Source organism: Mastomys coucha, unplaced genomic scaffold, assembly GCF_008632895.1.
Source record: "Mastomys coucha isolate ucsf_1 unplaced genomic scaffold, UCSF_Mcou_1 pScaffold15, whole genome shotgun sequence".
In the NCBI taxonomy this organism is placed as follows: domain Eukaryota; kingdom Metazoa; phylum Chordata; class Mammalia; order Rodentia; family Muridae; genus Mastomys; species Mastomys coucha.
In genome coordinates this window covers 56057920-56082411 of record NW_022196897.1, presented here as the reverse complement: position 1 = coordinate 56082411, position 24492 = coordinate 56057920, and the positions used below count along the sequence as shown (strand labels likewise).

At 42.2% G+C, this 24492-nt stretch overlaps 1 long non-coding RNA gene across 1 annotated transcript; it reads right to left on the bottom strand.

Moving 5' to 3' along the window:
- Window positions 1–20528: 20528 nt before the first annotated feature.
- On the bottom strand, window positions 20529–22869 carry LOC116092007. Its single transcript, XR_004119141.1, has 2 exons — window positions 22538–22869; window positions 20529–20737 (listed from the first exon to the last, which is right to left on the bottom strand). It is a non-coding gene; the product is annotated as an uncharacterized LOC116092007 (long non-coding RNA).
- Between the last annotated feature and the right edge of the window lie 1623 nt (window positions 22870–24492).

Sequence of the window (24492 nt, the reverse complement as noted above, 5' to 3'; positions counted from 1 at the left end):
AGAGGCTGGAAACTTATTTTTTTTGATCCTTTCTTAGTGCACAATTACAGAATATTACAATTTCTTGTATGACTCAGTTTGTGCAGATATCTAAAGCTTAACAAAGTTAGCAGTGACAAAGAGCCTAGACATGTATCTTCAAGTCACTTACCATTAACCTGAGTGGACCTTAGGAATCTATAAACCTTATTATCAAATATATGCTATTCATCAAACTTATATTATTCCTTATTTAAAATCATCATACAAAAATCCATCCTAATTCAAAGTATCCTGCAGACCTGCTTAGTCTAAAAGGAGATACAATGATAAGCAGAAGGCTCAGTAGGACCAAGAAGTTTTATGATTGTTGGATTAATTGGATTATACTATGTAGTTATTTTAATCATGATGATGGTGAAGTTACATGTATACAGTCTTTTTTTAACCTTGATAAAGACAGCTGCCAGCCATATAATTGTTTCCATCCTGATGAAGTAAGTCATCAGCCAAGACAGAGAGGTGAGCCACATAGTTGCTACTTAAAAACACATATATAATATACTAGAGCAAATTAAGATTACCTATGCATGGACTTTTTAAAAAAATATCAGCCTTGTGTTACAAGTTTTAAACTAACTTTTTGTTATGGATTTTGTAGAATTTTAACCATACCTGTTGTGATTATAAAAAGATAAAGAGGTGTTAAAATATGTTATATGGGAGGTGTGGTGAGGTATGGGGGAAGGGGGTGCCTTGGTGGGCCCATGCCAAGGCATCCCTTCCCCCTGAGGGACCAGCCACCCTATGGTATAGTATAGAATAGTTTATTTAGGGCATGGGGAGGGGAGTTGAGAGTAGTAGAGGCAGAGAGAAAGGCAGAGAGAAGGAAAGAGTAGAGAAGTAGAGGCCAGCCATGACCACATGGAGAGAGGGGGAAGGGAAGGGGGAGAGAGGGGGAGCAAGAGGGCAAGAGGCAAGAGAGAAGCAGGAGTGAGAGAGTAAGAGAATAAGAGAGAGAGGAGGGGGCGAGCAGCCCCTCTTGTAGTGAGTGGGCCAGGCCTACCTGGCTTTTGCCAGGTAACTGTGGGGTAGAGCTTAGACAGAATCTTAACAATACCCAATAATCTTAGAAATCCCGAGATTTATATGTGTTTACATGATAGTTTTAAGAGTTTTTTTTTTTTTTTGCTTGTTTGTTTTAGAGTAGAGAATAAAGAAGATAAACGATGTTCAAGAGTGAAATGTAGAAAGAGCTTAGAGATAGGAGACTTTTTAAGTATAGAGCAGAGAAATTTTAGATGTAAGAGATTTGGGGATCATTTGTTTTGAAGTGGCAAAGGTTGATACGATATGAAAGGATTTGAAAATTTAGTGGCCATTGATTGAGCCAAGCTGTAAGAGAGTGGGGCTCTAATACAATCTGAATCTGAGCAGAAAAGGGAAAGGGTCGTATAGACCCAGGATCATAGGAAGCTAGAGGACCAGGAGGTCATAAGGAATCAGGTTGAGAACTGCTGTCCTAGGTAGAGATGAGGAGACTGTAGGCCCAGAAGGGAACAAAGCAAAGAGAGAGCTGGGAGGAAGGGAGACATCCTTAGTTCCTTCCAGAAGGAGGGAGACTTAGAATCAAAGGAAGCTGAAAAGGGTAAATGTCCTGGTGACAAGAGTTTCAATCCTGAGCATCCCCTAGTGGACAGAGAGACTTATCAGAGAGAAATGTACCAAGTCACAGAGGAAAGGCATCCTTTTCCACATTATAGGAACCCGGTTGGGCGAGAGGAGTGTCTTGACACACAGGTGTGGCTTTTGTAGTAGACAAAGCAAGCAGCTTCAGGGTGATACCCAGTAGACGAAAAGAGACAAGTGGTTACAGCAGGTAGAGAAGAAAACAGATTAAGATGTGGACTGGAAGCTTTTGGGGAAAGGGAAGGCTTGAATAGAGGAAGAAGGTGTAGTGGTTTGAATATGCTTGGCATAGGGAGTGGCACTATTAGGAAGTGTGGCCTTGTTGGAGTAGTTGTGGCTTTGTTAGAGTAGATGTGGCTTTTGGAGTAGGTGTGGTCTTAATGGAGGAAGTGGGTCACTTTGGGTGTGGGCTTTGAGACCCTCTTCCCAGCTGCCTAGATGAGCCAGCCTTCTAGTGGTCTTCAGATCAAGAGGTAGAATTCTCAGCTCCTGTTTCCCACCCTAATAATAAAAGACTTAACTTTAAGGCAGCCTCAATTAAATATTGTTTTATAAGAGTTGCCTTGGTCATGGTGTCTCTTCACAGCAATGAAAACCTTAACTCAGACAGAGGGGTAAGTCTCAGTAGAGAGATGCCCCTGTCAGGGCACAGCGGGCTCCACGAGTAAGAGAGGACACTTAGTAGGAGAGGGAAAATAAATGATTAGAGCAGATGTAAGGAAAGGTGGCTGAAGAGGTAGACTCTAGAATTTGGAGTCAAATATGGTGGGTGGCAGAAGTCAGCAGAAACAAATGATCCATATATGCTTTAGGAAAATCAAATCAACAACTTGATTCCATTAGAGAGGCTGAGTTTTTTGGAAGGGAGTTCATATACATCCTCCTGAGCTTTGAGCACCAGATGAATGGTCATTTCTGATAGCTTATTTATTTATTATTGTTTCTTCTTTGGACTTTAAGCTTCACTTATTTATTATTGGTTCTCTTTGGGACTGTAAGCTTCATGAGACCATGCCTATACCATGCTTGTAATCTCTGTCTTAAGTGCCTATCCAAATATCAAGCTCTTCTTTAGTGACCAATAGTCTTTGATTAAAAGATACTTATTGCAACAAATAAATTGTAAGAAAATCAGATTGGGGAAGACATATCCTAGTATGGTTCTTCTTAAGGAACAATGAGCGATAAGTGATTCCAATGTATGGTCATACATTCTAGTAGTGAGTTAACTCCTTCTTCCCTGGTTCTTGGCTTCCCTGTGTGTGTCATGAATGTGGGCTGCCTCCCAGAGTCTATGCTCTGAGATGGAAGAATTGAAAACTGATGTCAGTCAAGGATAAGGAGAAGTCTTCAGCTTAAGATGGGTCAGGAGTTTCCAGTAATGGGGAAGAGAAACTAAACCCACTGGATTGTTTAGGGATCCTCAGAGGCCATATATTCAAAAGAGAAATAAATCAGAAATGTTATGACAATGTGAAATAAATAAAGCCAAAGAACAAAAGGCACAGGAAGTAAGATACAATCTGACAGACAGGACAAAAACTCAGCTGCAGGGAAATTTTTCTTTCTTTCTTTCTTTCTTTCTTTCTTTCTTTCTTTCTTTCTTTCTTTCTTTTTTTTTCCTTTTTGGTTTTTTGAGGCAGGGTTTCTCTGTGTAGCCCTGGCTGTCCTGGAACTCACTCTGTAGACCAGGCTGGCCTCCAACTCAGAAATCCAACTGCCTCTGCCTCCTAAGTGCTGGGGTTAAAGGAATGCACCACCACTGCCTGGCAGAAATTTTTATTTTCAATTGAAAAAAATGTATATTGGCATTTTCCCCTTTCATGGAAAATAGATTCTCTTCCTATACAATATGACATGATTATAGTTTCTCCTCCCTCTACTCCTCCTAGATCATCCTCATCTTCCTCCTATTTGGATCCACTCCTTTTCTGTCTCTCATTAGAAAAGCAGAAACTTCTAAGAGATAACAACAAAACATTATGAAAGATAATAAGATAAAATATAAACCATCACATCGATGTTGGACGAGGCAAACTAACAGAAGGAAAAGAGCCCAAGAGAAAGAACACAAATTAGTGACTTGTTTATTCCTACACTCAGGAATCCCATAAAAATACTAAGGTGGAAGCATAATATACATGCAGAGGAGCCAGGATCGACCCATGTTGGCTTGCTGCTTCTGTCCCAGTAAGTTCATGTGAGCTTTGCTCAGTTGATATAGAGGCCATATACTCTTTGTGTCCTCCGTTCCCCCTAGCTCTTACACCCTTTCTGCCTTCTCTTCTGTGGGGTTCCCTGAGCTTTGAGGAGAGTGAATTGATGATTATACTTGGAGCTGAGTGCTCCAAGGTCTCTCTCTCTCTCTCTCTCTCTCTCTCTCTCTCTCTCTCTGTCTGTCTTATTATGGGCCTCTGTATTTGTTAGAAAGTGGGGAAATTTTTAAATGGATTTAATGGGGATGTGAAGAAAAGGGGGAGCATTTTTTTCAGAAGTGGAAGTTTTAAGGAGTTTAGAGGCTTAAAGTGTTAAAGGTAAGAATGGAGAAACAACATTGGAAATGATAAAGTGTGTAAATTTATGAAATATAAAAGTGATGCAGGGATTTCCCCACACGTGATCTTATTTTATGTCAATAGCCATTTGATCACACATGGTTCAACAGCATGCAAATAATAAACTAAAAACAGTGCAAAAACTAATTTTCAGGATGGCATACTTTGCTTATGACCTTGCAGATTAAAAGCCATATCTACACTCTAGCATCCAGAATGGCTTCTTTCATTGTCAACTGTTTGGAGCCACCAGGTGTACCATGATAGTTTTTTCTGGGCTTGAGGTAGGTGTAGGGATCCTGATCTTAGCCACTAATTTAGCCAAAAGGTAAGTCCACCATCGTCATAGTCTCCTCTGTGACACTATGGGTAAACCACACTGGCATGACGATCATTGGAATGGCTGGTTGAGCCGCGTATAATTGAGATTGACAATAAGGACGAACGATATTCAGGATATGGGAATGAGGGGGACAGAAAAGCTTACTGCCTTAATAGTGTTTGTAAATGAGTCACAGCATATGAGGCACTCACACGAGGGAGAAGGAGGAAGTCAGAGGTCATCAAAATAATGAGTTATTGGAACAGGGATTTCCTGTTCCATTGTGTGGATGTGTCATGGAAGAGTCTCTTCATTAGTCTGCTCTGTCCTTCTTTCCCTTCCTTGCTTTCTTGTGCCATTTTTACAAAATCACTATGATATAATCTCATATATATGTATATGCATGTATATGTGTAAATGTATATATGTATATATATATATGTGTATGTGTGTGTTTGCGCACATGTACGTGTGTGTTATGTGACAGTATTCTTGAAGAGACACAGAAAAAATGTCCACTCATCCCAGATATGACACTAACTACAGATCAAAGTATGGGTACAATCTAGTGGAACAATGAGTTTTATTGGGTTTCCTTGCAGTAGTATGAATGAAATGTTTCTTAAAGGAGCAGAAATGACTCAAAGATGGCTGCATCATCTCTTGCGGGAGTTTGGGCTGCTTCACTTTGAGTTCCTGGAGTCGCAGGCATACACCTACCCAGGAGCTATCTCAGATCCGCGGATGAAAGATACACACACATTAGCTCATTTTAAATTGTTGGCTCTGTGGCTGGGCTCTTAAGCCCTCCGTGGCTAGCGTGCCCTTCTCTTTACTCCTAGATCAACATCTCTAAATATGCCCTCAACTTAGTTGCCTCGTTACCTTCTGTGAAGCCCATTAGTCTTGCTGCCCAAGGCACTTTTGGGTTGCTCTTCGAGGGTCACTTTCCTTTTCCACCTACATTTTGGAGGATCTCCCAGAATCTCCATTCTCCTCCTCCTCTCTCCTACCTTGTGGGAACCTGGAAGTCCTGCCTCTTTCTTGCCACCCAACCATTGGCCACTGGCGTCTTTATTGATAGATCGAAAACCAATTGGGTGCAAGGACGCTCAGTGGCAGTAAACACAGATTCTCGTTTAAATCAAAGCATTAGAACCACTCCTCTACTATCATCAAAAGCCTACCCTGGTATGAAAAAGCTGGTAACCAAAATGCTGAAAACCTGGAGCTCAATGTGTAACTTGCAGGTAGCTCAACAGGTTGGAGACCGCCATTTTGGAGACCGTCATTTCCAGAAAGCTCAGCTGGTCTCTGCCTCTCTCAGGCAGCTATATTTGTCTTGTCTGTGTGTGTCTCACAGAAGGTTGTTGTTGTTGGTTTGTTTGTTTGTTTTGTTTTGTTTGTTTGTTTGTTTTGAGACAGGGTTTCTCTGTGTAGCTCTGGCTGTCCTTGAACTCACTCTGTAGACCAGGCTGACCCCGAACTCAGAAATCCACCTGCCTCTGCCTCCCAAGTGCTGGTACTAAAGGTGCGTACCACCATTGTTGTTGGTTTTTAAACTACTTTTTTTTTTTTTTTTTAAACTACATGTTGAGGGAAGGGTCTAGTGAATACGGTAATAGTTTCAAGGACTTTCTGAAGCTTTTGTGTTGTTTACTGCCTGAGATTATCAAGCATCCCTGCAGGATGCAATGTTTTAACTTCCTTAAGAATATCTTGTATCTTAATGAGCTTCCCTTCAAGATGGAATGTTTTATCTCTGAGAAAAATCAATGTGTGAGGGATGGGAGTTTATGAATTTACCTGAACCTCCTACAAAGTACCAAACATTCTAGGCTCAGTGTGAGAGGATGTGTCTAGTTCTGATGTGCCTGGGTGGGGTGATACCCAGGGGGGCCTCCCCCTTCTCAGAGAAGGGGAGGAGGAAGAAGCTGAGTAAGGGAGGGACTGATATTGGGATGTAAAGTGAAAAAAAAAACTAATTAATGGAAAAAAGAGTACCAAACATAACTTGGGAAGCTCTCTGGGAATGTAAGCATTATCAGTTAACATATTTGTAATAGCAAATAAAGGGATTTCCTAGTGATAATGGCTTAAGTAGCAACTACTTAACTACTTCATATGACATGGAACATGGACATATTTGGGTTCAGGGTTGGTTTTAGTGATTGAATCCTATCATCAAGTTCTAGTTGTTTTGACCTCTCCACCCTGCCACCCTCAGCAGGTAGATCTTCATCATTACTGTCACATCATGGTCACCAGGTGGCTATTGCAGCCCTTGATACATGTTGAAAACAGAAAAAAAAAAAAACCAGTACAAAATAATTTCTCCTGGTAGAATTCATGGTAAAAGGTCGGAGCCCACTTTTGGGTTTGAAAAACCTACCAAGACCCACCACTCCTGAGCTTGGCTTGAAATCTCACTGTTGCTGGAATTATATAAAATGAATCCACCCAGGAAACTCCCTTTCCCACCTGGACACATTTTTGAGCCGGTATCTTATGGCCTTAATACTAAGCTCCAGCGGGTTTTTGTTATTCTCTCCCAGCATGGCTACATCTCGCTCGCATGCAACTCTTTACACACTCCCACAATCATTCATCTAAATAACACCTATTACCCAGTAAGTAAAGCGTGACTCTTAAGGCCTTAATATCCAATCAGATTTATATAATAATAAAATCACAATTTACAAGATGCCAATACAATAATTTTCGAACCAAATAATAAAGACAATATTCTAACCCAATTAATCTGTTTTGTAAGAACTTGCTTGGTTGTATAATCTTGTGGGGTCTGGCTCATCCTCATCATCTGTCTCCATGATGATGCCTCTTCTCTTCCTCTTCTCCTGCCCTTCTTCCTCCTCCAACTCTCGTTCTACCTCTCTATTCCTGTCCAATCACAGGCCTGTCACTGCCCTAATGTGATTGGACAGAGAAAATGCTACAGCATCTCACCAGTACCCACCCTGGAAATCTCCACCTTTGAAAACTCTACCACCCAAGAAATCCTATAAAAAGCCTGTCTTCTGCTCAGTTCCCAATTGCTTCTTGCCTGAGCAGAGGCATCTGCCCTCTTGTGTCTTTCCCAATAAATCTCTTGTGTGATATTTGTTATGTAGTGTGACTTTGTGGTATTCCTTGGCTCCTGACTGCTCCTGACTTCAGAGATAGAACAACCCCATTGGGGAAACATTTTCCCTTAGAGCTGTAACTGGTAGAGATACCAGTAAATATCTTTTTGCACTGAACAGAGCTGGGTCATGTGTCTGACTCAATTCCATTGTACTGGCTAGTTTTGTGTGTCAACTTGACACAGGCTGGAGTTATCACAGAAGGGAGCTTCAGTTGGGGAAGTGCCTCCATGAGGTCCAGCTGTGGGGCATTTTCTCAATTAGTGATCAAGGGGGTAGGGCCCCTTGTGGGTGGTGCCATCCCTGGGCTGGAGGTCTTGGGCTCTATAAGGGAGTAGGCTGAGCAAGCCAGGAGGAAGCAAGCCAGTAAGAAACATTTCTCCATGGCCTCTGCATCAGCTCCTGCTTCCTGACCTGCTTGAGTTCCAGTCCTGACTTCCTTTGGTGATGAACAGCCATGTGGAAGTAAGCCAAATAAATCCTTTCCTCCCCAACTTGTTTCTTGGTCATGATGTTGTGCAGGAATAGAAACCCTGACTAAGACACCCATCAAAAGCAGAAGAGGAATATAATAACCATGTCTGGTTTAGCTGCTCTGAGGGCTTGTCCCAGAGGAGCCAACTTTCCCTGAATGTGTTTTTTGCCTTAAATTTACATAAACTTGGGAGATTTTTAGTAGAAAAAAATTGATAACATCAAATAGTAGCTTTTGGACAAGGTGAATTAAAATAATGGTAAAGGCCTCAAAGGAGCCGTTTGGCTTTGTGGACAAGGTATGGATTTCATATACAATAGATTTGGACATACATCAAATTTACATGTGGCTATCTTTGGATAAATCAGTGATTTACCCTGAGTCTTAGTTTTTTCTTGAACTGCAAAGGTGAATTATTAGCTTGAAGAGATTAAATAAAGTAATATGAATATGGCACTAGCTTGTAGACCAGAAGGCTGAAGTTGTCTTTGAGGTTAGGTTATAGATCCTATCACTAATAAACACTGTATCTTAAGTGTTCTTTGCCACAGAAATAGAAAATACAGTTCCTTGAGAGCTGTATTTTCTGTGCCGAAAGAATATAATGCATTACGAGTTTGCTTCTGTTTGACATATGTGCCTAATTCTATATCCACATAAAATAGTTATGTAGAATAAGAAAGATGGGAGACTAGGAGGGGAGATAAAAAGCTGGAGGAGTGGGTGACTGTTTTTAGCACATACCTTAAGTAAACATGGACAATACTGAAGTGAATTCCAGAGAGTGGAGGAAGTGGTCCTTCCAGAGCCGGTCAGAAGTCTTGTAAGGATATGTGAACTCTGGTGCGGGGGATGAGGAAACTTCAGAGAGGGTGTCTGACTGTTCTGGATGCCACTTCACCAGTGGATACATCAGTGATTTGCCCTGAGTCTTAGTTTTTTCATGAACTGTGAAGGTGGACCATTAGCTTGAAGAGATTAAATTAACTAATATAAATACAGCGCTAGCTTGGAGACTGGAAGGCAGAAGTCGATCCGAGTTGGGTTTGGCTGCAGATCTTTTATTTTATTTTATTTTATTTTATTTTTCCTATCTTAGTTTGACAATTGATGCTTTAGACAAGGGTCCCCATAGTCAGCTCCTTTTTTGTTTGGTTCGGTTTTGTTTTCAGGGTCTTGACGCTCCTCACGCTTCTACTTCTGGAATGCTGGGATTACAGAGGTGAACTACCACACCTGTTGGTTAATGACGTTCAGCGATTATTTCAACTATCAGTCTTCAAATATGTGGCTACAAAGGTCAGGAGAAGTGGTGGATTAGTGAGTTGAGTCTAGGGAGCTCCCTGGTTGCTGTCTGATTTTTTTTGTTTTCAACTTGATGAAAACCAAAGACATTTCTGGGACAAGGGACTCTCAGAGAATTGTTTCTATCATGCTGGATTATAAGCAAGCTTGTAGGGATTTTTTTTATTATTATTATTAATGACTGATGTGGGTGAACAATGCTTACTGGGATTTCCACTGGGTAGTGGAAAGCAGGCTGTACAATCCATTAGGAGCAAGACAGTAAGCAGCACCCCTCCATGGCCTCTGCCTTAGCTCCTGTCTCCAGGTTCCTGCCCTCATTGAGTTCTTGCCCTGATTTCCCTCAGTGATGAATTGTGACCTGAAAGTTATACAATGAAATACCTGCCCTTCCCTTTTTCTCCCATGTTGCCCGTGGTCATGGTCTTTATCAGAACAATAGGAAACAACCTGAGACAGGAGCCTGACAAAGGCTCCAACCAGCACCCCATCTCCCACTGGCACCCTAAGCACCATCGGGTCTGCTGGATGATGTGGTCCAGGTGATACAGAATTCTGTGTGGCTGTCTGGACTTGCTGAAAAGCCTCCTCCTGTTCCCGGCCCCTCTCAAAGCTAGGACTTTATTCAATTACTTGATTCATGGGCCAGAATAACACACCCAAGTGAGGATCGCACTGCCTCCAGAATTCAAATATGCCAACTGAGTGTTGTACTTTTTCTTGGTGGTGGGAAGGGCAGGTACCTCCTTCATCTTAGAAGGAGTATCTCTGCATGGTCTACACCTCAACACTCCCAAAAATCACTGAGGTAGAAGACGTTTGACTTTTGTTCAGATTTACTTCCCTTCCTCTGAAGGGCATGTGTGTTATCAACAAGTCCAAAGTGTTTGCTACCTCCGGTTCATTTAGTGTAATCATCAGAACTCTACCAATATAGTGAGCCAGTGTGATATTTTGTGGAAGAGACAGATGATCAAGATCCCTTCAAATTAAGTTATAAAACAGAGCTGGAGAGCTACTATATCCTGGAGGTAAAACTGTAAATGTGTAACTGCTGGCCTTGTCAACTGAAAAAAAATGATTCCCAGTACCTTATGGACAGGTCCTGAGAAAAAGGTGTTTGCTAGATCAAGAGCGGCATTTCATGTACCAGGAGAAGTGTTAATCTGCTCGTGCGAGGACACCACATCTGCTACAGCAGCTGCAACTGGAATCATTACTTGATTAAGTTTGTGATAGTCAACTGTCCTTCTCCACGATCCATTTGTCTTCTGTACAGGACAATTAGGAGAGTTAAAGGGAGATACAATGGGAACCTCATCTTTCAAGTCCTTGCTGTAGCACTAACTTCTGAAGGAACTTGATGTTGCTTTTGGTTGGAGGAAGTATCGACTAGGTAGTCGAGGACCAGCAACTTTCCAGGGCTTGAGCATTAGGACTGAAGAGACATTCAGCCTCGTGGACTGAACACCTACCAGATTTTTGGCCTTTTCATTATGGGCCAGACCTTGTTGGACCGCCTGGACCACATCCTTAAGCCAGTCTAATAAATCTCCTTCTCTTATTATGTCTATTTGTTCTATGAGTTCAGTTCTTCAAAAGAACCCTGACTAGTATACTACTGAGCAGTGTTTCACTGGCCAAGAATCCTGGTTTCTCAAGATGTTACTCTGGATTAATGAAGAAGGGGTTGAGGCTCCAAGCAGCCATTTAGAACGGAATATCAAAAACAGCATGCCAGTCTTATTTTCATTTTAAAAAGCTAAAATATTGTTTATTTTTACCAACATCTATCTGGTTGGAAAGTTTAAAGCAAGTTAGACAAGGCTTTCAGAAGTCTACTGGGTTGCTTTTCAAGGACATATGTTGACTAAGTTCACAAAACTCTTCTCTGTTGCCAGTCTATGTTGTACAAAGTATGAGCCACCTTGCTCTAAGCTATGGATTAACAGACACCACCCGCATACTTGGCACAGATCTCTGTGACCCATGCTTCCCTGTAAGCAAGCACCAGCACAGGATCATTTCCAAGACTGATGTGTCACTTTGAGAAGGAGGTGTTCTAGTTAAAACTGAGACATGAGAACCCCCTCAGCCAAAGGATCAGGCAGGCTGGTCCCCCTCCAAGGACAAAAGATTCCCTGTGACATCAGTAATAACTTGCTATGCCCACTTGTTTACACCAGTTACATCTACAGTATTGGGGGTAAAAGCCTGATCAAGGACAAGAGGCGTTATGGCCCCAAAAGGGAGCTTGTGCCTCCTGGGTATTCAGACAGTCGCTGGCATCTCCTAACTCAGAGGTGTTCCAGATTAGTCTTTCTAATCGTCAACACGCCCTCTTAATTAGGCATAAAAGTACCCCAAGAAATGATTCGTAAATGGCTAAGATTGGGCATTGTTTCCTGGCCAGAACAATGTTTCCAACTTATCCTAATTCGATTCCTAGCTGTTCTTAGTTTGGAATTTCTCTCAAGGAAACTGCCTTGACAGACAGGTTTTCCTCAGAGTTAGCGCGACAGAGGTCAGGTACCATTGCTTACTGTTAACATAGTTAGAATTCTCAGGGCAGTCCCACAGAAGAAAGAACTATTTTATATACTAGAGAATAATCGAAGGGCTTCCCTCACTCAAGGACATAGCCAGAACTGTTAGGTCGGAACTTCCCAGTGCTTGCCTCCAGCAAGACCCAGAGAATTAGCAGGAAATGCTAGATCAGAACCTCCTAGTCCTTGCCTCCAGTAGAACCAGAGAATTAGCATAGGAATACCAAAATACCCCAGCAGGGAGGGCTCCATTGCTCTTCTGCCTGCTTCACACCTGGCTACCGGATCCTACTGACCTTGATGTGGTGGTCACTTGCTTACTGACCTCAGTCTTGCACCCCTTGCTGTAACCCCCGCCCGCCTACATGACTCTTGTCATCTGCCCTGCATGCTGTATGCTATTTAAGCCTGAATTTCACCTTGTACAAATAAATTTAGATTCAACACTCCCTTGTGTCGAGTCTGTCTGTCATCTGCTGACTTATTGCCCACCTGACCAGAATTCTCATCCCGTGGAAATTGGGGTCCCCGCAATGAACCTGGTCTGTGGCAATAACTCAACACCATGGGTACAAGGACTTACTTCTCTTATTCTATAGCAGGCTTCTCCCAATTTTCTCACTTATTTTATTTATTCCTCTCTCTTGTACAAGTCCTGATGTGACTTCCCATTTTCTATGATGATGCTCCAGGGAAAGAGAAAGAAAAACAAGAACTATTAAAGTCAAGTATTTTTGTCTGTTGTTTGTTTGACAGAGTCTCACTATGTGGTTTAGGCTAGCCTCAAACTTATAATTTATATTTATAATACATTCCTGCCCCTGTCTTCTCAGTGCTGGGATCATGGGCATCTGCTACCTTGTCTGTCACCACATCTGTCCAGGAGATTTGCTGATGAATCAAGTCTATGTCCTTATGCTTCTTTCCTTCATTAGACAGGGAAATAAAAATAGAAATTCTGTCCAAGAGCTGCATGCTAACGTTGACAAGAAGCTGAAGAAATTGATGTGTTTTGTCTACTTTTAAAATTTCATTAATTTTTAATTTTTTACTTATTTAAAAAAGTTTGAATACTTATTTTAGTGTTTTTTTCATGTAGGTAGGTGTTTTGCCTGCAGATATGTCTGTGCATCATGTGCATGCTCATTAATTTTTAATAATGGTTCAAAAGACACTAGATTCATGATGACATTTTCATCCCTTTACATCTCTGTGCTTTCCTTGGTTTTGCCACATAGCTGGTCTTCTTTGTTCTCCCAAACTGTTCCCCCATCCCCCCATGCCACAAATATATATATTATACTAAGTATATATATTATACTTAAACCTAGATTCCAAATGAGAAAAATTGTCTCCCTCTATTGCTCTATTGTCTCTTTAAGATATTATCTTTTTTAGAGATTGTCTTTTAGATATTGTCTCTTTTGTCTCTATCTATCCCTCTATTGTCTCTTTTAGATCCTTCTCTTCCTCCTTTTATGTCCATGTTAGATGTATGTGTGTGTGTGTGTGTTCTGAGTCTGGCATGTTTTATTCACATGATCATATCCAGTTCTCCCTATTTTTCTGCAAATGCCATAGTTCTTTATGAATTTATAATAAAATTCATCACACACAAATGCACACACATACCCAAACCTATATCTATCACGTTGTATTTATCCATTCATCTGTTGTTGGGCATCTAGACTGTTTCCTTAGCATGACTATTGTGAACAGTTCAGCAATAAACAGGAATACTCAAGTAGGCATCTCTGTGATGTGTTGATTAGATTCTTTCAAGTATATCTCAGAGTGTATAAATGGATGGAATGTTTGCCCCACTTTCAGTTTCATTCAAAACCTCCATACTGATTTCTGTAGTGCTATGGTTTCTATACCCACCAGCAGTGTTCAAGGGTCCTTCTTTCTCCACACCCCTGACAGCATTTGCTTTATTCGTCAGCAGGCGGTACAACTTTATCTCACATTTCCTTCGTGGCTAAGGATGTTGCTGAGTAGCTTTTCAAATACATTTTGGCTATTTTTATTTCTTCTTTGAGAGCTGTTTGTTTAATGTATTCACACATTTATTGGCTTGATGACTGGTCTTTTGCTGTTTAGAATGTAAAGCTCTTTGGAGATGCTGGCAAAGATTTTCTCCCATACTATAACCTGTCTCCTCCCCCAGTCGCCTGGTCCCTTGACTATCCTTGCCCTTTATTTTCAGGCAATCCCATTCATCACTTCTTGGAAATATTTCTTGCTCTAAGTCCTTGTCTGAATTACATATTGATGTATTTTTCCCATTTCCTTCTAGCTGTATCAGAGATTCTGGTCGCACTAAGGCCGCTAACCTGCTGACGCAGTTTAAGTTGACCTTTGTTCAGGACAGGCCATAGTCTTCTTCCTTTACTCTTTCAGGTGAAGATCTACCTTTCCTGCACTATTTGTTTATCTGACATGTTTTTTTTTTCTTTTTGCCAAAAATTAGGTGGTTACAGTTGTATGTGGGTCCTCTATTTTAATCCGTTGGAGTGTCTGTGTTTTGCACCAGTATTATCGTGGTCTTGTTACTATAATGCATGGTATAACTTAAAACCAAGCATGGTACTACCTCTGATAAAAACTGAGCACCGTAATACTTCTAACATAGTTCTTTGTTCTTAGCATGACTTTGGCTATTCAAGGTAGTTTGTGCTTCTGTATGGTGTGGGAGCTCTGCAGTCCTTTCTCCTTCATGTGAGAGCATTGACTGATTGACCTTGGGCATGTCCTGTGCAGCCAACCACAGCTACTCTGAGCCCTGCATTTTCAGAAGAGGCTATGTCTCGTCTCTCTGGCCCTTCCCAACCTCTGGTTCTTACACTTCTTCCTTCCCTTCACTCACCATGGTCTCTAAGCCCTCAGGGAGGTGTCCCATCTGTCGCTAAGCACTCCACAGTCTTATCCTCTGCTCTTTGACCAGTTCTGGGTTTCTGTGTTGGCCACCAGTCCTGATGGCTACTCTAATCTTTAAACAGGTTGGTGTGGTTTCTTTCTAAGGGTCTACGCGTACCTTTGCAGTCTGTCACTCAGACAGATTCTCCTCCATTCTTGACACTGCTCAGTTCATACACCCTGGAGTAGCTTATAGTCTAGCTGCTGTGCCTCCCACATGGAAAGACATGGAAAGACAGCCCCAATAACTGTAAGCAAATTTGTCTTCATGTTTTCAAAACCTGCTGAGCTAGGACCCTCCTGCTGCAGACCTGAGGCAGAAGGTCAAGTAGGCTGCTAAAGCTTCGGATTTCTCAGTCTACAGCAGTGAACCTCGTAGCACAGAGCATGCTCCAGATGGCCATCTTCCCATGCTCCTCAGGCTCAGGGCTACCAACCTCTAGATTTACTTTCAATTATTATTATTTTTTCTATTAGCCACCAAGGGCGGGGTTGTTGGTCTTTGCCTAACTGAGCTTTCTGCTGCCTTTACATTTAGGCATGTTGATGTCCAGTCTTCACTATTCATCTTGGTTGCTGCCAGTAGCTGGTCGTCCCAATTATTCCTCATTATCAGGCTCTCAAACTATCTTAGTTTTAAGCAGTAAGTTGTCCCTCAAAGAGGACCTAGCCCACAGACCCATGTGTCGTGAAAACTGACAAGAGTGAGTTCCTCTCCATGCACTGGCCTGTCTGGGTGACTGATTCATCAAAATCTGCAACTAGACTTGCAGAGCTGTAGGCCCTGAGTGTGTGTGAGGGATCTTGTTACTGAGTTGCCCTTCTGTTTCTTTGTGAATTTCTGACTCCCACCCTCTCATCCCCTCTTGCTAACTTTGGAGCATGCTCCCTTCGAGTCAGGCCAAGTGGTTTTTAGCAAATGCTGGGAGAGAGCCTGCTCTGCTTCCACATTCGAACATTTTCCATCTACAAAAGCTCTACCCAGAATGCATAGCTCAGTGAAGTCCCAGCAGGAAGGCTAGTTGGGTCATATCAGGAACATTGATCAGTCACATAAGTAGTACAATACAAACTAAAATCTTTGTGATTTCAAACTCCATTTCTTGAGGTTGGCTAGCTTTTAACCAGACTTTCTAGGTACATATGCTAGACCTCACCTCCTAGTTTCTCTTTCAGGAAGGAGTAGTTGTATGACAGAGTCTCTGTGAATGGAAAGTGAGCAAAAGTGATGAATGTCACTCCTAGGTTTGGTCCATGAAAACCGTTCATATCTTATATACTTCCCCATGTGATAGTTAGATGCCCAATATATAAGGAGACCTTGAGAACCACATCTTCAGGATGACAGAGACTTGTCATTCTAAGTCCTTGGATGACTATGGAGAACCTTCCTTTACTACTGACTTCATCTCACGCAAAGCACAGTGAACTTCACGTGAGGGTGATGAAGTTAGCAAGTGTCTTAGTCAGGGTTTCTATTCCTGCACAAAACGTCATGACCAAGAAGCAAGCTGGGGAAGAAAGGGTTTATTCAGCTTACACTTCCACATTATTGTTCATCAGTACAGGACTGTTCCAGTCAGGACTGGAAATCAAGCAGGTCAGGAAGCAGGAGCTGATGCAGAGGCCATGGAGGGATGTCACTTATTGGCTTGCTTTCCCTGGCTTGTTCAGCCTGCTCTCTTATAGAACCCAAGATTACTAGCCCAGGGATGGCACCACCCACAATGGGCCCTCCCACCCTTGATCACTAATGGAGAAAATGCCTCACATCTGGATCTTATAGAGGTATTTCCTCAAGGGAGGCTCCTTTCTCTGTGATAACTTCAGCTTGTGTCAAGTTGACACACAAAATCAACCAGTAGAGCAAGTATCATTACTTTAGCTAAATCGAGACGCAAGTGCTAGAACCCAATTATGAAGCTACTTCCCTTTGCTTCCCTCTGTAATGAGTGAAGCCTCCCTGCTCTACCAAAGTACAGCCGATTATGTTGTGTTAGATAATTTGTGTTGAGTTTTTACAATTCATATTGATCTGCAGGGTCATAATAACCAAGCAAAAGAGTTGATAGTTGGTGGAAGACTTCTCAAAAAAAAAAATCCTATCATTCTGAGCCACGGGGCTAACATTTCAGTCTGTCTGCAGCTCATCTCTTTGACTCATGATGTTGTTCTTGTCCTGTCTTCACCTCCTTAGGTAAGCATGCACACCACTGTATGCAACATCCAGCCTTTATGCTCAGTAGCCATCTGTTGGTGTGGTGGGTATGCTTTTAAAACCATGGCCTTACAAGCTCAGCCTTTTTCCTGTCCTCTATCTGGTCTGGAAGAAATGAAGATATTCTACAGAGATGTTATGTGTCTCTCAATCTGACCATCAGATTACTGTAGTGATACGGGCTCCCCAAACCCCGCCCCTCCGAATTGAAATTTCCCCAGGAATCTCACTCTGGGAGAAGGAAGAGATACCAGTCAGAGCAAGAACTGGTCTCTTGAGATTTCACACAAGTCTAACCACTTCCTAGACCACTTTTCAGGAAGAAGCCTAAGGCCCAGTCAGTGGTAGGCAGGATCCCATCTTAATTGGCACTGCTAAGATGTGTGTGTGTTTGGTGATCTAATTAAATTTTGATCTCATTTCAGGAGCCCAAAACTGGGTGTTCACTGGATCTCTGTATTTTTTTCCCAATGTCGAACACTGAATAAAGCTCCTTTTTCTGCTTTCTATTATTAACTTGGTTATTTTATTGGTTTATAGAAGGTAGCTGATCAGTTCTGACTTGAGGCACAAGTTGGGACCCCATGTTCAGTAACAATCCTACCTCCCCTTTGCAGGGAGAAATATAAAAACTAAATAACATTTTGAATCATATGGCTATATTACTTTTTATAAAACAATGTAATGAAAATTAATGAAGAAGAAAAATAGTAAAACAACTTTTCTTGTTTTGTTTTAGAAATATTTGGAGATTAATAGTAAGAAGTTGTTAGAAAAGTCACAGGCAACTCTAAGCTTACTTGCCTTGAGTTTTTGTTAATAGGAATGTGTTTTTAAAGTAAAGTATTTCTACTTATACAGCATTGTAGCTGGTGGGCAGAACTTGGGTCTATTGACTGATCAGACCAGAGTTCAAGGGTCATCGTGTGCACAGAGTTCTGAGCAGAAGGCAATTGGATGTTATCAATTCTCCATGAAACTTTGGGGCTGGGTTCAGATCACTGAGGGCCTGCAATCACAAGGGTCACTTCAAACAGAGGACAGAAGATAAGAAGTAGTTTTGTCTTGTTAGATTTTTAAAGTCACTTTTTAAAACCAAGGGCTTCAAAAAGGAGAGTCAGGCCCCTCTCCAGGCCCTCTACTGTGAGGCCTCATTCTAAGGAAACTCAGCATTTTCTCAAGCCTGTTGATACCCTCAGAAGGTCCCAGTGCACTCTGGGTTTGGGTTCTTGCTTTGAGTATGTTCGACCTTTCCTCTCGTGTCACTGAACTGTGCTAGATCTGGACTTTAGGCCATTGACCTATAAGCAAATAGATAGTGTTCTTGAAAAAGCCTGATTTCTGTTCAGTGCTTTATTACGATGAAAACTGAACTTAGAAAGGGGTGTACAACCCTGACTTTCCACAGTAGGGTCTCTCGCTTCTCCTGGCTTCTTCAAATTCACATCTGTAGGTAAGTGACTTGCATTTGCCTGTAGCATTTTAAGTCTTTGCTTTCCAAGTCTGTTTTATTTGGAAATCTCAGTTTATGGAGGCTGTGTTTCAGATTTACCAAAAGCCCAAGTGGTCATACAGTAAAGCTACAGTGCTTGGGTAGATGTGTGAAGACAAATGGCTGACTTCTTAGTGTTATATACAGTGAGGGAGGCCTGGTAACTGTCTTAAGGCAGTGCTATTTTGTATATCAGTTGTCTTGAAAATGTGTGTATGTGGCAAAAATGGGTGACTAGATTGAAAAAGAGATCACCAAAAATAAAAACCTCAGAGAGATGCCTTTTAAACTTGGCACTATAAAAGCATGATCCCGTTTGAACTAATGATCACAAAATCCCAGGCCTTATCAGAGGTATTAAAATGTTAGTTTTGCTTTGTTTTTTCTTATCTGAAACCTCTCATTAGCTTCCATTGTTCTAGGGATAAAGCTCCAAATGCCCAGGGTTAAAGATCACAAGGAGCCAGGAGGTCGACAGCTGCTCCAGAGATGGCTCTGTACTCCCCTAGACCTAGTAGTATTGTTCATCCCTTGCCCCTGTTCTGTCTCTGGGGTTTGGGCCATCTATGAGATCTTCCCTCCTCTCTACCTTCCCTTGTCTGTTTTGGGTTTTTCTCCCAAATCTCAGGTGCGTATGCTCATTCCACAGCCTTCCCAGGCCGGTGCCCATGATTCTCCCTCATCCCGGGTCTACAATTTTTCACGAGTCTGTCACCTGTCTTCTGTCCACTTTGGAAGCTCCACTAGAGTAAATCAGGTTACAAGGTTGACACACTAAATATTTTAGTTGGAAAATAACCTCCTTGAGAACATCCTCACTGTTCTGAACTGACTTTGCATTGCCGGGATGGAAGGACACAGTGCAGAAGGCTCTTCCATAAAGAGCCGGAGAGTGAATGCAGCAGGAACATTCAGTTTGTGTCAAAGATACTCAACGATGCAAGAAGAGACAAGAAAATAATGAGTGTAATAACTATATTCCAATAAAATCATGATTCAGAGAGGGAGGGGGAGCAGTGGAGCAGTTGCTCTTATTGCAGTAGGGTTGTAGGATTCTTGATTCTGAAACCAGCTTCTAAGAGTTCATTTCCCCTTCATTACTTCCTCTCGCCTTCCTTCCTTCTTTCCTTCCTTCTTTCCTTCTTTCCTTCCTCCCTCCCTTCCTCCCTCTGTCTCTCCCTCCTTCCCTCCCTCCCTCCCTTCCTTCCTTCCTTCCTTCCTTCCTTCCTTCCCTCCCTCCCTTCTTTCCTTCCTTCCTTCCCTCCCTCCCTCCCTTCTTTCCTTCCTTCCTTCCTTCCTCCCTCCCTTCCTCCCTTTCTCCCTTCCTCCCTTTCTTCCTTCCTTTCTTCCTCCCTCCCTCCCTTCCTTCCTCCCTCCCTTCCTTCCTCCCTCCCTTCCTTCTTCCCTTCCTTCCTTCTCTCTCTCCCTCTTTCCTTCCTTCTCCCTTCCCATTTTGCAATACCAGACTCAGTTATTAGTGTGGACCAGTAGAGAAGTTCAGCCCATTCATGTGCTGCTCTAGCCTGGTATTTCCACCCAACCACAAGGCACCTTGTCCACCATGAGGTGCACACAAGAAACTGGTGGACATTGGCTTTTTGTCCTGCACCTGCATGGCTCACAGGACCTCTTTCATCTGGAGTGTCTGGGAGGCCCCTCATTCATACCCTTGGCTGGATGCTATCATCCCCTAGGTTCTCAAAGACAATCCATGCAGATGCTGGTCTCCACCCTTCTGCTCAACTGTGGTCTTTCAGGAGCTGATGCAAATGCTCTAAGATAGAAAAATCAATGCTGAGGCTACCAACTATGATCATGGGACTGACCTCCAGTGTTTAGTTCTGAGTTGATAAGATTCCATCTTTTATCAAAAAGAAACTTCACCCTGGTTGGAACAGGTTTAATATCACATGTCATGGAACAGAGAGGACACTGGAGTTTTTGTGGTCAAATAAGTCTTGAGGTGTTCCCACTTAGGTAGTCAAGTTAGCTAACCATTATGTAGAAATCTTAATTTCTGCTTTAAACTGCTAAATTCTTAATGTTTCAGAAAATTGATTCTTCTGGAAGATCTTGAAAATTTTCAATCTTTTCCTGAGAGATTTGGGAGAGATAAAAATAATTCAATATATGAAATTTCAGGGGAAAAGCAAATAGCGTTAAATCTTGTTTTCAGCTCTGAATTCTGTGGTATTACTTTAAAATTCTATTACTGTGAATTATTAAGAAATTCTGGGCCGGGCAGTGGTGGCACATGCCTTTAATCCCAGCACTTGGGAGGCAGAGGCAGGCGGATTTCTGAGTTCGAGGCCAGCCTGGTCTACAGAGTGAGTTCCAGGACAGACATGGCTACACAGAGAAACCCTGTCTAGAAAAACAAAAACAAAAACAAAAACAAAAAAACAAAAAAGAAAGAAAGAAAGAAAGAGAGAGAAATTCTGATTAGGTGCTAATTAGACATTATAAGGTAGTAGCTGAAAAAATAGGATTCAGTAACATTGTGACTGCATCTGTTGGTAACAAAACAAACAAACAAACAAACAAACTTCTGACAGTCTCAAGAACTTGCCAAACCTGTTTGCTGTTGAGAATCAGATTCCTACCACATTGTTAGGGGTTCAGAGACTAGCAGGACTACTGCAAGCCTTTTCCAGGATTGTTCTTAAGTCAGCTGATGGGTGAAGATGTCGTCTAATACAGATTGGTTGCAATCTACACTGTAATTGTATGAGGCAAGGCATCCGAACCCTATCCTAAGACATCTTTCCTCTCCCCCCCTTTCTGTCTGTCTTTCCTTCTTTCCTTTCTTTTCTTTTTTTTTTTCTAGAATTTTAGAATTTTTTTCTGGAGAAATTCACAAACAAGATCTTATTTATTTTCTACTAATTTTTTGTTTTCAGTGCACTTTCCCCACATTTAATGTTAAAAATCCTTCAGTGTCTTTGTGACTTGAAATCATTAAAATTTTCAGCACAATGCCTTTCAAATGTCATGCCTGTCCTGGCTGAGCACCCAGAGATCATGATAGTACCTTCTACTTCTCACAGAAATACTGATGTGTCTTGTGAAATACGTCAAGAAGAGAATAGCACTACATCATTCAGACCAATGATGAGAAAGGAATAGAAATCATCTTCTGACGGTCAGTAGCTGGCCTACCACTTTAGTTACAATGTTGTTCTCCTATTAGACATAAGCAATCTCATAGCGCTAACCTCAGACCTACTCTGAAAGCATGCATAGTAAAACAAAACAGCATGGAATAGTCAACAATTTTGCTACAAAGTGCAGAGCATCTAAAGCAAACTCTCACTTCCTTAGGCCCTTCCTCGACTTCCCTAATGGAAGCCCCAATGCCATAACAGGACCTTTCTAACGCTTTCTTACTGAGACACTTCATGGCCACCAATGAGTTCTCCTCTGTGACTCAGCTTGTTGACTTATAGTTACGTTCATGGTGGTCTTGCTGAAGGATATTGATGATGTTATGAGTGTAGAAATCTAGGCTTGGAATAAAGCTTTGTCTTTGAGGAGATTTCACCTTCATAATAAATGAAAAATGAATTATAAAGATGTCTAGAAAGACACAAACTGTAGAAAACCTCATGTGTGGGATTTCTGAGGGACTAAAATGGAAGAAGGGATCCAGGTTAGTATGTTGACTACAAGGGACCCTGAAAGGCAGAGGGAGGGAGGGAGGAAGGGAGGGGATTGGATTCGGAAAGTGTAAAGGGCAAAAGCAACCTGTGTTCTCTTCCCTTGTGGACTTTCCCAGTCTCAGTACACTGAGGTAGAGATGGATTAACCAGGAGGCAGAGATAGGTTTTAAAACATGATTGGCTTGGTGGTAAGACCTATAATCCCAGCACCCAGGGAGGCAAGTTAAAGACCAACCTGGGTTTATATAGTGAATTCCAGGCCAGAGGGAGGTACGAGGAAGACCGTGTGAACTCTCCTTGTGTCCTCAGTCCAAAAATAATGCAGTGGAGCAGCAAATAACAATGTGGCCTGTGAAAATCCAGAATCTGAGGGAAGGCGCGGTACTGTTGGCCTCTAAATCCTCCTGAGGACGTGCCCAGCAGTGGGGCGAATCATCTTAAAGTGAACAACTGAGGTTGGGAAAATAACCCAAGGGAACCCACCCCTCACTACTTCACTAGTTGCTACTGATTCTTCGGAGAGCTGGGGAACCATTCCCTCCCAGTATCTACTGCGAGCTCTGCCAGGCTCCAACGATAGTTCTGGTACAATGGTCACGCGGAAGACCCTGGTTAAACTGAGCAGGTCACACAAGGTAACATGAAGTCACGAATCTGGGAGAGGGAAAGTAGGGGTTGATAGGGATGGAAAGGAGATAAGAGAGGGTAGGAAGAGAGAGATAGAGGGGGGAGAGAGACTTATACATCTCTCCAATCCATACTTCTCCTGAATTCTCCTAGTTACTTCGTCTAGTCTGAAAACGAAAGTTCTATACACCGAGGACTCATTCTCTTGTTCATTAATATGTTCTTCAAGTTTTTGCTTTAAAAAACATGCTGTAGTAGACATGCTAATATAAGCCTCTGCATGGATCTCAAATGATGTGAGTTTGATTGTAGGCTCCCTCAGTTACTAACCTGTGCTCTTGAGCATGTAGCTTAATCTGTTCACGCCTTAGAGCTAGTGTCTAGAAAGTGCGGGAAGAAGGTAGTTTCTATCCCAGGAGACAAGGATCTATTCTATTTTTGGTTTTGTTGGTGTTTGTTTGTTTTTGTTTTGTTTTTCCAGGCAGGGGTTTCTCTGTGTAGCCTGGAACTCATTCTCTCGACCAGGCTTGCCTTGAACGCTCCACCTGGCTTGGCCTTCTAAGTGATGGGATTAAAGGCATGCAGCCAACTTCCCACCCCTACTGAGACAGGAATTTCTTGACTTTTTGTTGGTTGTTATCCCTTGCCTCCAACCTCTGACAGCATGTGTTCAGTTCCCTTTCTTCTACCATTCGGATTCTGGGGATCACTCTAGGATTGTCAGGCTTGATGTCAAGCATCCTCGCTGCTGAGCCTTCTTTCTGTTGAAGGATTTAAAGTCAAGGCATTTGTAAAGAACTTTGCTCAGCAATTTCTGTAAAGAACAAGCTCAGGGAGACTTGTAGAAATGTGGGGGAAGGGTTGAGGGAGCAAGGGCACCATAAGAAGACATACAGAGTTAATAAACCTGGACCCATGGAGACTCATAGACACCGAACCACAACCAAAGAGCATACAGGCACTGGACCCAGGCCTCCTACATATATGTAGCAGATACGCAGCTTGATCTTCAAATGAGTCCCCCAACAATTGGAGTGGGGCAGTCTCTAGTTTGGGACTCTGTTGCCTGCCTGTGGACCCCGTTCCCCTAGCTGGGCTACCTTGTCTGGCCTCAGTGGGAGAGGATGCACTTAGTCCTGATGAGACTTGATGTGCCAGGATGGGTTGGTACCTGGGGAGGGGGAGATGAGTGAAGAAGGGTGGGAGGGTGGGATTAGGAGGAAAAGAGAGAGGAGACTATGATGGGGATGTAGTGAATAAATAAATTAATTAATGGAAAAAAAAGAACACCCATGGTGTATACTAAAAGCCATTTCGGTTTTAATTGTTTTTCAAATTATTAGGGAAAAAACCAGAATAGGATATTTTCCAACCCACCATTAGCATATTTAGTCGTTCTCGTTATTTCTAATTTGCTCTCTAGAGCTATTCAATCAGAGTATATTTTTTATTAGCTGTACCAAAGAGAACTCTCCCTCCATTCTCTCAGCTCTTTGTGCTATTGGAGTTTAGTCTATGCCTGTATTTTGTCCAGTGGTTTTAGTACCTTTTCCTGATCATGAC